General features: G+C 56.2%; 1 protein-coding gene across 1 annotated transcript in view; it reads left to right on the top strand.

Moving 5' to 3' along the window:
• The first annotated feature begins 897 nt into the window (after positions 1–897).
• The window catches only part of GLIS2 (GLIS family zinc finger 2), a 28,546-nt gene continuing 15,156 nt past the window's right edge, over positions 898–14,287 (top strand). The window contains exon 1 of the mRNA XM_083585756.1: positions 898–1,034. The gene's annotated coding sequence lies outside the window, so the exon portion shown is untranslated. The remainder of the gene's footprint in view (positions 1,035–14,287) is intronic.

Here is a 14,287-nt window from a genome sequence, read left to right as displayed (position 1 = left end):
CTGACCCAGCTCCGTCCGGTTTCCCCTTCGCCCAGGGGAGGTAGAGTGCCTCTGGCCAAGGGAGGCTTCTCTGCGGAGCCATCGTGGGAATATCGGAGGGCGGGGGGGGGAGACGGGTCAGCGCCGCCTCTCCCTCCCTAGCAATCGGCCGCACGACGGGGCCGGGGAGGGTCCGCCTCGCTTTTGCGCATCCCACTGCGGCCGCGATCCCATCTCGGAAGCTCCTCAGGCCGCCGGCGCCTTTGAAGCCTCTCTTCCCTCCTGCTCGCCTCCGGCGCTGCGAGCCGCTCTTCCTCCGGGCCGGGAGGACCCAGGCGTCCTGCGAGAGCCCCTCCCCCCCAGCTGCGCATCCCTGCGCTCTCAAGCGGGGATTTGAGGAGGGGGCGGGCTGCAGAGAGAAGTGGCTCCACCCGCGCCCTGTATTGCATGGTGGGGGGCGCTTGGATTCCTGGGGAGGGGGGAGGGACTGCGTCTCCCTCTCTGCTCTGCCCCCTCCCCCTCGGCGGGGAAGTGGGCGGAGCCGGGAGGGGGCGGGCCTGCGCCCCGTCCCTCTCCGCCCCCTCCGCGCGGTGAGAGGGAGGGAGGGAGGGGCGCCTCCTCTCCAGCCTTCGCAATGGAGACCTTGTCGGAGGCCGCCCCGAGCGGGTCCCTCTCCGCAGCCGCGCGCTCGTAAATCACGCGCGCCGGGAAGGGAAACACCCTCCGCGCGCCTGGCCTGCCCCCTCCCTGCGCGCAAGCAGGCGCCCCCCTCGCTCCGCAGCCTCCGCCTCCCTCCCCTTCCCCGCCTCCCCAGGCGCAGATGTGGCGCTGCCGCGGCCCGCCCCGTCGGTGCCGGTGGGGGTGGCCGAGGCAGACGCCGGGCAGATCGCCTCCCGGAGGAGGAGGAGGAGGAGGAGGTCGCTGCTCCCGCCGGTGAGATCCCGCGCAGGGGAGCCGGGCGCGAACAAGACCAGGCCGGGGACCCCCAACCCGACCTGCGCCCGCCGCCGAGGGCGCGCACAAAGCCGCCTCCAGACGCCCCCGGCCCGGCCGAGGTAAGAAGGCGGCGAGCGGGTGGGGAGGGGGAGGCAGAATCCGGTCCCTGCGGAGGGTTTGGCAGCTGAGGGGCCCCCACCACCCCGTGACCCTTCCGAAGACGGGGCGACGGGGGTCCCTGGCGCTGGCAAAGGGACGGGGCGGGGGAGAGATGCGCGCCCGGCGGAGCGCTTGCTTCTCTCTTGGCGCTATTGTCCTTCTCGGCCACCCCCCCCCCCGGTGTATTTGATCCGCAACCGAGAGAGCTGCAGGGCGGCGGCGGCGTCCTCTGTCTTTTGCTCCCCCACCCCACATCCTCCGCCCTCTCCCGACGTCGCTGGGGGTCTCTGCACCATCCGGCGGGGGTGGGAGGAAGATATGCGAGGAATGCCAAGCGAGCTGGCGGGGGCACCTTCCTGCGCGGAGCGAACAGGCACCGAGCCCAGGGAGGGAGGGAGGGAAGCGGGCGGGGGGGGGAGAGAGCTGCCTCGCGTGAACCTGCCCTTCGACCCCCCCCCTCCAGTCAAATATTAAAGGGAGGCAGAGTTAAGGAACGAGGACCTGCGGAAAGAGAGCAGAGCCGGATGGCAAAGCCACCAGGGGGCCTCTGAGGATGTGCAGAGCGCGCTCCTCCGTCGGCAGAGACCTGGGGCAGGACTAGCGGGCCAGAGGATGCCTTGGACAGGTAGTCCCCCCCCCCCCCCGCCAGCACCTCTTTGTTTAGACAGGAGCAAGCGCCTCTAAGTTGCCAGGATGAGGCCCCCAGCTGGCAGGCTGTAGTGGAGATGCCTACATTGCAGGGGGTGGACCAGGCGACTCTGGGGGGCCCTTCCAAGCCTCTTTTGTCAAGGGATGGTGCAGTCTGGCGGCTGCACTGGGGGTTTGGGCCTGTGTCCCGCCTGGCAGGGCTCTGGGGCAGGAGGCCCTGGAAGAGGAGCTTCGCCGGTGGGACTCCCACCACAAGGTCAGACAGGCCTGGATCTGGGGCAGACTTGAGACAGGGCCCTGGGGACCCTCTCCCCATGTTTCTCCCCCCACATCACAGGGGCTTTCCAGAAGCATAACAAAGACGGGTCAGCGGCTTGGCATGCAGAAGGTCTCTGGCTCCCTCCCACTGGCACCCCAGACAGGCTTGGAAATGACCCTTCCCAGGGAGCCCGCTGCTGCCAGTCAGAGCCTGCATGACTGAGGTTGATGCGCCGTTGTTCCGATTGCTTGCCACGGAGGCTGCCTTTGTCTGGGGTGGCGCACAAAGTGGCTCTGTGGTGTGGAACCCCCTGCTCTGCCCTTGCTGACAGTAAGGAGCACAGAGGAGTTGGGGCCTTCTCCCCGGATCATGCCCCTCCCTGCCTGGTCTTGGAGACGCTTCGCTCCTTGCTCAGCAGCGAAGGGGTCTTCCTGGACCTTGCAAGATCTCGGTGCACGTTTGGTTTTGAAGTCTTGCTTGACGGAACTGCAGTTTTGCATAGACTTTTTTAAAAAGGGGGTACACTTCAAAAAATGGCAAAGGGCACTTGGGAGTCCCTGCCCCCCCCCAAACAACCTTTGGGCACAGCCTGGCACACAAATAGCCTGGGTTAAGAATGATGCCACTGCCCAGGTTGGCAGCCAGGGGGCACTGTGGCCTCAGAGGTGCCCTCCGTGTCTAGAGGGCTTATCTCAAGCTGGGGATCTGCCCTCCTGCTTGACCTCCCCACTGGGATGGGGGGGCACATCTCCTGTTGGCAGGTACCTCTCCTCTGCCCTCCTTCGCCTGAGCAGCAGCAGCAGCAGCAGCAGCAGCAAGTGATGCTCTAGAGGGGGCTCCCTTTGCCTAGCCTAATACTTGGGTCTATTTTCCTTCCGGCCTCCTTGTCTTCATCTCTCCGAGATCCAGGCCAAGAGTTTCATACTCCCCTCCCCAGAAGGGACCCCCTTCCCCTCCCTCTCCATCATCGTTGTCAGTTTGTTCTTTTGGAGTCTGGCTCTTGGGATGTGAATATTAGGATTCCCCTCCGGAAACCTCGGATTTTGCTTTGAACTTTGAACTCCGCGCTGTTTCGATTCAGCCCACCTTCCCCTGAACTGGCTCTGCCCACTTGTCTACGCTGCCTGCCTGCTGCTGGTCTTTCAGCCCCTCAGCCCTGAGAGAGAAGCCCCCTGCCCCACAGATCTGGCCCCCTCCTTGCCAGTCCCATCCTTGCTGAAGGCCATAAATGGCCAGAGTCGGCCACAAGGCAGAGAGGAGCCAGGAGGTGGGCATGTGAAGAAGGCGGCCATGTGCTGGCATGCGCTGGGTTGGCCAGAGGGGAGATGGGGGGAAGAAGAAAAGGAGGAGAAGGGTCCCAGCTGGCCATTATTGGGACTTGAGTGGTCCATTTAGCTTCAGCTTGCCACCCTGGGCAATATAATAAATGAGTTAAATTTGTAAAAATGCTGAAAACATTTTTGTTTAGACAAGCCCCCCTCCAAATGCGGATGTGTTTTTAGTTTATTCCTGGTTTTAATGTTCTGAATGTTCTAGTTGTTTTTTCCCTGACGATCTTATTGTTCCATTCTTTTCATAAACTCCTTTGAAAATTTTATTTTTTTAACAATCAAGCGGTATATACATTTTCTTAAATAAAATAAATATCCTCCCTCGCGAACGTTTCGAAAGAGGAAGAGGCGCTGTTTAAAGCCAGCGGCAGTCACCGCATCCCACTGCGGCCAGCCCTGGAAGTGAGTGAAGCCAGGGCACAGATCCATTTCCCCAGCGATCCCAAGCCCCAGCCTTATTGGACCTGGAGGCTGAGAAATCCTTGCCTTCTGGGTTCTCTTCTCAGTCAGAGCTCATACTCCTAGATGCCTCGATCACCTTGCGACCGACTTTCCCCTCCCTAAACACAAGAGCTGCTCCCCGTGGCTTTGGCCTCAGAGGTCGTCTCTGGGCCTTTCCTGTGGCTCTTCCTGGCCCCCGTTCAGGAACACCCAGCGGACATGTGCTCCCTCCTCCAAACATGGCTGCACCAACGGGCTGTCCTGTGTTATGGGCAGGAGCTACCCAGATGGGGTCCCTTTCCAGCTGCAGGGAAACTGGAGCTGAGCTCTCCTGGGGGGCTCCCCCAGCGGGTGGGTGTGGGTGAGGTGACCATAGAGCACCATTTGCGTCTGATAGGCGATGTGTCCTGTTTGCATTTGTGCCAAAGGGCTGGCATTTCTGTGCAAGAGGGGGATTTCATGAGCAGGGACTTCCCAAGCTGTGGCACTGGGTCTTTTTGAGCATTAGAATTCTCTGGGTGTGCGTATTAAATTTTAAAGAGCATGCTTGTAGTCCTCATGGCGTAGAAAGACTTGCAAATGTAGAAACTATCTGAAGAAGTGTGCATGCGCACGAAAGCTTATACCCAGAACAAACTTAGTTGGTCTCTAAGGTGCTACTGGACAATTTTTAAATTTATTTCAAATGTAGAAACAGTTGCTTGCAGACTAGAAAAAAACCATGGAGGCAGAGGCAGGACTTGCGCGTCCAGTTGCTAAAGACCGTGGCACACACAGGCGCCTGGCTAGGCAAGTGGGCAGATATGGATCGCAGTCCCTGCAGTCTTTCCCCATCCGGAGAAATTCGTTGCCCTCTCTAGGCTGGCAGATGCCCTGGGAGGGAGAAGACCTTGCTCAGCCACCAGGGCCTAAGGAGAACCTGGCTGCAGGCGCATCAGGCCCAAGGGGACCCACCTGGAGAGCTCAGTCAGTTGAGCATGTGCCTCTCAGTCTCGGGATCCTGGGTTTGAGCCCCATGTTGGGTGAAAGATTCCTGCATTGCAGGGGGTTGGACTAGATGACCCTGGGGGGTCCCTTGCAACGCTACAAGTCTGTGATTCTCATAGCGGTCAACTGACTGTGGAGACAGAGTCCAGCCATCCTGGCTGGTAGCCCTCAGTAGCCCTTTCCCCATCCAGGAATCTGCCCAGTCCTCTTTCAAACCCACCCAAGTTGGGGTCCTGTGGGGAGAGAGTTCCACCGTTTCACTCTGTGCTGCGTGAAAAAGTCCTCCTTCCTTTTTGCCTGTGCTGAGCCTCTCAGCCTGGGCTTCCTGGGATGAGCCCCCAAGTGTCTTTGTTTTGGGGCAGCATAGAGGGTCTCTTCCCCCTCCGCTCCATTTTATCCTCACAACAGCTCTTGAGGAAGCTCAGGCTGAGAGTTGGTGACTGGCCAAACCTTTGCGCTTGGTGACCAAGTGGAGATTTGAACCCAGGACACTCTGCTCTGAACCAACAGCCTCCACCACTCACCCAGCACTATATTTGCCTCTGCTCTTCCTACCCGAGGTGGCCTTTGGCTCCTGACGGGGAAGGAAAGCCAAAGGGTGCCCTTGGGGAAGACGGTGGAAAAGGAGGAAGCAGGTGCCCTTTAATGGGGGGTCCAAACCCTCCAGCAAAGGGCATCTGCTGCATCCTGCTTCATGGCAACGCCCCCCCCTGTTGGAATATGCCCTGGGTCCCTGGCTCCTGTCTTTGAGCTCTGGCACAAATGGATGCCCTGTGCTTCCGCAGGGATCCCCAGAGAGATATTCCCAGGGCAGCTGGGCTCCCTGGACCCCCTTCCTCTCCCCTTCCCCATCTTCTTCCTCCTCCTGTTTCTGTAGCCATCCCTTTATGCAGACCAATCCTTCCTGCTGGCAGTTTCTCCCGGCGCACCAGGGCAAAAGTTCCCTCCTTGTCCCCATGACTGTGGCCCCTTGACCTCCTCCTCCTCCGCCACCCCCTCTCCCCCCCTCCCTCTCTCCCCCCCAATTCCTGGCTGGCTTTGCATCACAGCTGCGGCTCTGCAGACAGCCTGGGGCCTGGCAGCCTCGCCTTGGCAGCTGCCCAGGTGGAATGCTCGGGATACCACTGGCTCCTTCTCAGCACGTCTTGCATCCTTCTCTCTCTCTCTCTCTCTCTCTCTCTCTCTCTCTCTCTCTCTCTCTGGCTGTGTGCTGAGGTGGCAGAGGCGGCTGCTGCTCGGCTAAAGCAGAGGATGATCAGGGCAGAGGTGCCAGGGCAGGTGCCCGGGCAAGGCAGGTAGGAGCAGCAGCCTCCAAGATGACCTGAGCAGAGCCGGCCTCCAGCCACCGTCCTAGGCTGCTCTTTGAAGCCCAGGACGCAGCAGCCCACCCCACACCCCCAACATCTGTCCGACACCAATGTCTCCTTGGGAACAGCTGGGCTGCCTTGTGGGCGTCGCCCTCTTCCTTTCTCTTTGTGAACTTTGGCTCCTCTCCCAAGGGCCCCAGCTGCAGGGAGGGAGGGAGAGAGGCCGGGAGGCCAAGGAGGATCTGCTTTCAGCCAGGCAAAAGTTCCTTGTCACTCACAATGCTCCCCCCTCCTCGGCCCTGGGGAGCAGCCCAGCCTCTGGGTCAGGAGAGAGGAGTGTCCAGCTTGGTTTGGAGCCCTGCTTGACCTGTCAGGGATGCATCGACTTACTTAATAAAAATCATAATAATTGTATTATATATATGCCGCCCATCTGAATGGGATGCCCCAGCCACTCTGGGAGGTTTCCAACAAAATATTAAAATACAGTAATGCATTAGACATTAAAAGACTTCCTTAGAAAAGGCTCCCTTCAGATGTCTTCTAAAAGTGGTATAGTTTATCTTCTTGACATCTGGTGTGACCTTCATAACCCGCCTTTTAGGACAGCCCCTTGCAAGGGGGGTTCCCAAAAAACCTTCCCAGAGGTTGGATGGCTACCTGTCCTGGGTGCTTTAGCTGAGATTTCAGCATTGCAGGGGGTTGGACTGGATTACCCCTGGGGGTCCCTCCTGACTCTCCAGTTTTTGATCTTATGCAAAGCCCTTAAATGTGACCTCAAGGGAGTTGCAAGCGTCTTGGCCAAAACCACAGGTTGCAGGGGTGGGGGACACGACTCCTTCTGGCCCTTAGCTTGGCCTGGATGAGAGCTGTGCTGGGAGAGGCTGTCATTTCTGGCACACACCCCCCCCCAGCTGCACAGTCATCAAGGCTGGAGTCCAGTGTTAGAAATTAGCCAGGCGCATCTTGCTACTAATGGTGCTGACCTTTAAAGACCTAAATAGCCTCGGTCCTCTGTACCTGAAGGAGCGTCTCCACCTCCATCATTCAGCCTGGACACTTAGATCCAGCGCCGAGGGTCTTCTGGCGGTCCCCCCCCCCCCCGTGAGAAGTGAAGTTACAGGGAACCAGACAGAGGGCCTTCTCAGTAGTGGCGCCTGCCCTGTGGAACGCCCTCCCAGGAGATGTCAATGCAATAAACAACTATTTTACTTTTAAAAGACAACTGAAGGCGGCCCTGTTTAGGGAAGTTTTTAATGTCTGACACTGTATTGTTTTTAATATTCGGTTGGAAGCCGCCCAGAGTGGCTGGGGAAACCCAGACAGATGGGCGGGGTATAAATAATAAATTATTATTATTATTATTATTATTATTATTATTATTATTATTATTATTAATATTAATTATGGTCCAAATGCAACCACCTAGAGTGGTACTTAGGTTGGCAACCACAGTTTAAAAACCTCTGCTTTAGTCCATACTTAGTATTTTTTTCCATTTCCATTTCCAGTGTGGTGTGGTGGTTAAGAGCAGTGGACTCATAATCTGGTGAACCGGGTTCACTTCCCTGCTCCTCCACATGCAGCTGCTGGGTGACCTTGGGCCAGTCACACTTCTCTGAAGTCTCTCAGCCCCACTCACCTCACAGAGTGTTTGTTGTGGGGGAGGAAGGGAAAGGAGAATGGTAGCCGCTTTGAGACTCCTTAAAGGGAGTGATAAAGCGGGATATCAAATCCAACTACTACTCCTCCTCCTCCTCCACTTTTCTTCTCCTTCTTCTCCTTCTCCTTCTCCTTCTCCTTCTCCTTCTTGCACCCTGAGACAAGTGTGTTGTTCCAAGAGCAAGCTACAGTCAAGCAACGTAGCTGGAATCATAGAATCATGAAATTGCAGCGTTGGAAGGGACCCCGAGGGTCATCCAGTCCAACACCCCCCCCTCATGAATAGACTGCTTTGGCAACCACAACTTAGCTTTAAGGGGCCGTTTAGCACTGATGGAGGTCTCTTGAGCTGCAGAGATGTGGTGTTGCTTGTTTGTCCCTTGTCCCTGTAGCGGCACACAGCCTTAAGGAGGTGTGTTGGTGCCAGGAGAACAGCACCTGTCTGGTCAGCCGCAGCAGGTGGCAAGGGGCCAGCTGGGGTCAGCATGCCAGGCCAGGGAGGGGGAGGCAGCGTGGCCAAGCAGCTGTGGGCTGGCTCTGCCCTGCCTTGAGAGTCTGTGGATGAAGGGTAGAGGGCGGGAAACCTCAGGGAGGGGCAGAGCCCAAATGGACCGGGGCAAGATCCAAGAGGCATAGCCTGGCCAGGACAGAGCGGAGGAGGAGGAGGAGGAGGAGGAGGAATAGGCGGCACTTTGAAGAACTGGCTGCAAAGAGACACGGGATATAAATAGAGTCCACCTCCAGCCCATCATGCGCAGCCTGGGCCTCGCTGGCTCTCCAGAATCTGCAACCACCTACAGAATCCCAAATAACAGCAGATGCTACGAACCAGAATTCCTTTTGCCCAAAGGGATGAGAGAATCAGTCAACAACTTGCGGAAGACTTTGTTGAAACTGATTTGTTTTACTGTGATCCGGAGTTGTTTGCGGTGCTCCTTGTTGTTTTGTATACGGCTGCAAATTTGTATGAGTTTAATACGGATAATAGTTGGCTCTGTTTTGTTTTGCATCTTGTTAACATGTTATGCAGTTTGTGTTTTTATGTTCTAAAGCACCTTGCAATCTTCAGACGAAGGGCAGGATATGATTTTTAATAAATAACAATAACCACCTCTATTTATGGTATAGTTGTCCTGGGTTTTGGGCAGGGCCTCTTCCCAGTGCTACCTAGAAATGCCATTGGCTCTTGGCCCTGGGACCTTTGCATCCAAACAGGTGCTCAGCAGCTGACCCCAACCCTTCCCACGTACGTTCCTGGCTTCAGACTCAAGAAGGTTGCCTTCAGTCCCCTGGAGATCCCATTATACCTGTGGTCAGAAGATGGATTTCCTCTGCCAGCTTCTCTGATCCACGTGAAAGGCCAAGGTCCAGGTCCTGCTGGGTCTTGCAGGATAGTAGTAGTAATAATAATAATAATAATAATTTATTATTTATAACCCACCCATCTGGCTGTGTTTCCCCAGCCACTCTGGGCGGCTTCCAACAAAGATTAAAATATCACACATTAAAAACTTCCCTGAACAGCCTTCAAATGTCTTCTAAATGTCTGGTAGTTGTTTATCTCTTTGACGTCTGATGGGAGGGCGTTCCACAGGGTGGGCATCACCACCGAGAAGGCCCTCTGCCTGGTTCCCTGTAACCTCACTTCTCGCAGGGAGGAAACCGCCAGAAGGCCCTCGGCGCTGGACCTCAGTGTCCAGGTAGAACGATGGGGGTGGAGATGCTCCTTCAGGTCTACTAGTAGCCTGTTCTGCTTGGGTCTGGTCTGCCCACACCAAGGCCCCGTCTTCGGGTCTGGAATTAAGGAGGCAGGTGCAGAGGGGTCTCTGGGGATGGAGAAGGCGGCCAGTCCTTTGCTCTTCCCTGTTGTGGGAAGACATTCAAACATTTGAAAGTCAGAAGAGCCTGGCTGCTGCTGGATCAAGCTCCGGGGACCCAGCTAGACCAGTGTCCTGTTCTTTGGGAGGCCAACAAGCAGGTTAGAAACTCAGATATATAAGCTAGGCCCTAAATGGCTCCTTAAACCAGGGTTACAGTCACCAAAATAGAATTCCTAGTTGCCATTTTGGGGCCAGGCTTCTCAATACTAGCATTGCTCAATACTCATATTTTTCAATACAACTTTTTGGTTCCTGAAATTTGTTCTGAATGTGGACATAAAATACCATGGATAGAATTCTACAGGACGTTCTGCTGGTGTGTGAAAACAGTCAAGATCCAGGAATCTGCAGACATGCTGCTCCAGATGGGGGAGACGTCAGGCACCAACCTGCCACCTGGGCATCTTCACTCGATTGCAAGAAGCCGATAGCCAGGTGCGAAATGTGCCTAGCGAATTTCGAACGCTGGCAACGAGACACCACAAAGGGAAGCCCCCCAAGCAGGGACTGGCTTTCAGAGCCCCTTCCCCTCCTGCAGATTCCAGCAAATGCGATTCAGAAGCCTTGCTGCAGGGTTCGAAATTTGCCAGGTGCCAGAGGTGCATTTTGCACCTGGCTATCGGCCACCTGCGACCAAGAGAAGATGCCCAGATGCCTGACGTCTCCACCATCTGGAGGTGCCTGCCTGGGGATCCTTGGATCGGGACTGTTTTTACTCATCAACAGCACATTTTATCTGCATGATCAGAACAAATTTCGGGAACCGAGCCATTTGGTCCCCAAATGGCACCTAGACATTCCGTTTTGGCGACCCTAACCCTGGTTTAAGGAGCCATTTGGCGCCCAGCTTATGCATCCGAGTTTCTGACACTGCTTGCTGCCTCCAGCTGCAGAGAGAGCCATTGTGGCTCATTGTCCCCGATAGTGTTACCCTCCCCGGAGCCGAGAAGCAATCAGGATGGCAGAGCAATCTCTCTCCCCTGCTCTTCGCTTGCAGCTCCCAGCAAACAGCATTCGGAAGCCGACTTTTTGCTCTGCTGGGCGAAGGTGGCTGCCCATCTGCCACGAAGGAAGCTGACAGGGATGGCTGAACTTTCAGCATGGCCTCACGCTGCGTGTGTCACAGGTCGGTGCCCCAGGCAGATGCTACCCCAAGGAAGACCAGCTGATGGGAGGGCCAGAAAGTGTCTTCTCAGAATGGGCACCAATAATAATAATAATAATAATAATAATAATAATAATAATAATAAATTTATACCTCGCCCTTCTGGCTGAGTTTCCCCAGCCACTCTGGGCGGCTTCCAACAAAATATTAAAATACAGTGGTCTGTTAAACATTAAAAGCTTCCCTAAACAGGGTTGCCTTCAGATGTCTTCTACAAATCAGATAGTTGTTTCCTTGACATCTGATGGGAAGGCATTCCACAGGGTGGGCGCCACCACTGAGAAGGCCCTCTGCCTGGTTCCCTGTAGCTTCACTTCTTGCAGGCAGGGGACCGCCAGAAGGCCCTCGGAGGTGGACCTCAGTGTCCGGGCTGAATGATGGGGGTGGAATACTGGGCCGAGGCCGTTTAGGGCTTTCAAGGTCAGCACCAACACTTTGAATTGTGCTCAGAAACATACTGAGAGCCGATGTAGGTCTCTCAGGACCGGTGTTATGTGGTCTCAGCTGGAGGTCAGGCACCAGGTCTGAGAACCACGAGGCCCAGAGAGCACCCAGGAGGTTGCACCAGTGCTCTTCCTAGTGTGTGTGGGGGGGGAGGGAAGCTCCTCTGCCTGCTCACTTGGAAGAGATTCGCACTCGCCACAGGCGAGGGAGAAAGAAAGGATTGTGTTCTTTGGCGGAGCAGAAGCTCCTGGCAGCTCCCTGACCACATCCAGCTCTTGCCTGGCTGCGATTGATATGAGTCAGGACAGGATGGAAGTGGCTTGAGGGGGGGGGGATGGAGAGAAGGGTGTGTTGGGTCTGTTCATCAGGCACATTTCCTGTTCCAGTCTGGGGGGGGGGCTGCAGGAGGAGGGGCAGCCCTGAGCCTCAAAGTTTCCCATCCAGAGCCCCCAGCTGTCTCCCAGGCAGGCCCTGACCCAGCAACCCAATCCCTGGAGCAATGGGGGGGGCCAGAGGAGCCCGTGTCTGGGAGGCTGTGGGTCCTTCTGGGTCAAGGAGAGAATTCCAGCCTCTGTCTGGAGAAGGAGGAGCAGCTGCCGGCCAGCGCTGGAGGGCCGTCGTCACACAAGCTGCAGAGATGGAGGCAGCCTCCCGTTTTTTCGCAGGCCAGGAACCTCTCCTCCCCCCCTCCCCCTCCTCCTCCCCACGCCTTTGGCCCCAGGGTGGGGGCTGCCTGCACGCCCCCCCTGGAAGTCGAGAGAGGTGGCCCTCACGCTTCCAGTTCCTCTGGATTCCAGGCTGGGAGGTTTGTTCCCAGGAATGTTGTGCTGGGGGCCAGTTTGGTTTGGCAGCCTCTGCTTCCAAGAGAGGCTTTGCCTCCAAAGCGCCCCACCCCAGCTGGCTCCCTGGAGCAGCTCAGGAATCCACTGGCTTTTGGTGGGGGGGGGGGGCTGGGAGACTCGGGGCTTGCTTCGCACCTCGGTGGCAGCTGCACCCTGGCTCATTCCTGAGAGACTCTGCAAGGCTCTGCCAGGGTGGGCCAGACGCCCCCCTCCGCCCAGCTCCTGCCTGGCCCCAGAATCAGAGGCAGATGTGGGTCCCTCTTGCAAACCTGTCTACGTTTCTTTGCTGCCCTGAACCCTCCCTCTCTGTCCTCCCTCTTGCAATGGGGGAATGATCCGGTAAGGGCACCTCTGAGAGCCTCTGGGGCTGCCAGCTTTCCTTCCCCAGCAAACAGCCTTGTGGAAATGGGGGGGCATTCGAAGACCCCCTGGTGACCTGACAGCTGTGGGAGTCTCTCCCCCCTCGCTTGGCTCTTCTGGGGAGGGGGAAGTGAGGGGAGGCCCACTAAGGGCTTGATCCCCAGCTGAACTTTGTTCCCCTCCTGTGTGGGGCACAGGCCACAATCCCTTTGAATTGTGGTGGGGGGAGATATTGGGGAGTAAGTGGAGGGGGCTGGGTGGGCCTGGTTCTCAAGGAGGAACTGGCTCCTGAGCTAAGGAGTGAGCGCGGGGACAGGCCCAGGAGGCCGTCTGAGCAAAGCCTCCTGGAGGGGCTTCTGCTATAATAATAATAATAATAATAATAATAATAATAATAATAATAATAATATATTATTTATACCCCGCCCATCTGGCTGGGTTTTCCCAGCCACTCTGGGCGGTTTCAACATAATATTAAAATGCAATAATCTATTAAACATTAAAAGCTTCCCTAAACAGGGCTGCCTTCAGATGTCTTCTAAAAGTCAGATAGTTGTTGATTTCCTTGACATCTGATGGGAGGGCATTTCACAGGGCAGGCGCCACCACCAAGAAGGCCCTCTGCCTGTTTCCCTGCAACTTGGCTTCTCACAGAGAGGGAACCGCCAGAAGGCCCTTGGAGCTGGACCTCAGTGTCCGGGCAGAACGATGGGGGTGGAGACGCTCCTTCAGGGATACTGGGCCGAGGCTGTTTAGGGCTTTAAAGGTCAACACCAACACTTTGAATTGTGCTCGGAAATGTACTGGGAGCCAGTGTAGGTCTTTCAATGCCGGTGTTGTGTGGTCTTGGCGGCTGCCCCCAGTCACCAGTCTAGCTGCCGCATTCTGGATTAGTTGTAGTTCCTGCTGTCGGGTGTAGTGGGGTTTGTGATGGGGAAGGGCAGGGCTAGGCAAGGGGAGTGTGGTGTAGTGGTTGGAGTGTCGGACTAGGACCTGGGAGAGACTAGGGTTTGAATCTCCCCATCAGTCATGAAGCTCACCGGGGCTGACCTGGGTGGGGGCAGTCACTGCCTCTCTCAGACTAACCTGCCTCCCTGGGGCTTTTGTGGGGATTAGGTGAGGAGGGGGATATTTGAGCTCCTGGATAGCTCAGCTGGTTAAAACATGGTGCTCATGAGGCCAAGATTGTAGGTTTTCTGAATCCTCGAATGTTAGTGTTAGAAGGAACCCCAGGGGCCATTTAGTCCAACCCCCGGTGATGCAGGGAACTCAACAGTCCGTCTCCCATCCAGTCTGAAACCATACCTGACCCTGCTTAGCTTTGCAAAGGTGCTGCCAGTTTTATTGCTGCTATCTCCATACGGGACAGCTGCATATCCCTACATTGCAGTGGGTTGGACTAGATGATCCTTGGGGTCCCTTCGGACAATTCTTTGATTGTATCCTTGGAGGTGGGCTATAAATGCGATAATATATAAATCAATGGCTAAGTGGCCTCTTTCAGCAACGGTGGCTGCTTCTCCCAGCGCCTGAGGCCAAGGGACGGGCCAACGGGGCTTCATCCATTTCACTGCATCTCCTCTGAGTAGGACCTGGTGGGACGCAGACCCAGGTGTGGCTGGTGGGATGCCTCCGCATCTGCTTTGCTGCTTTATGTAACAAGGGAAGCTGAGCTGCACAGGCTCTCCCTCTCTCCCTCTGTGTAGAGGAATTGTTTTCACTCCAGCTTGTTTTTTCTGGCCAGAGCTGCCCTGGGGCGTTTTCGAGAGAGAGGCTGAGGAGGAGAAATGTCCCCGTATCAAATAAATAAGTAACTCTGGCCGAAGGAGAGGGTCCCAGAGGCTTCCTGTGGCCAGCGGAGCTCTGACCTCTCTTTGGAAGAGGTGA

The sequence above is a fragment of the Podarcis filfolensis genome (genome assembly GCF_964270895.1).
Source record: "Podarcis filfolensis genome assembly, chromosome: 14".
In the NCBI taxonomy this organism is placed as follows: Eukaryota; Metazoa; Chordata; class Lepidosauria; order Squamata; family Lacertidae; genus Podarcis; species Podarcis filfolensis.
Note: the sequence above shows the minus strand (reverse complement) of the source record. Positions and strands in the feature narration are given on the sequence as shown.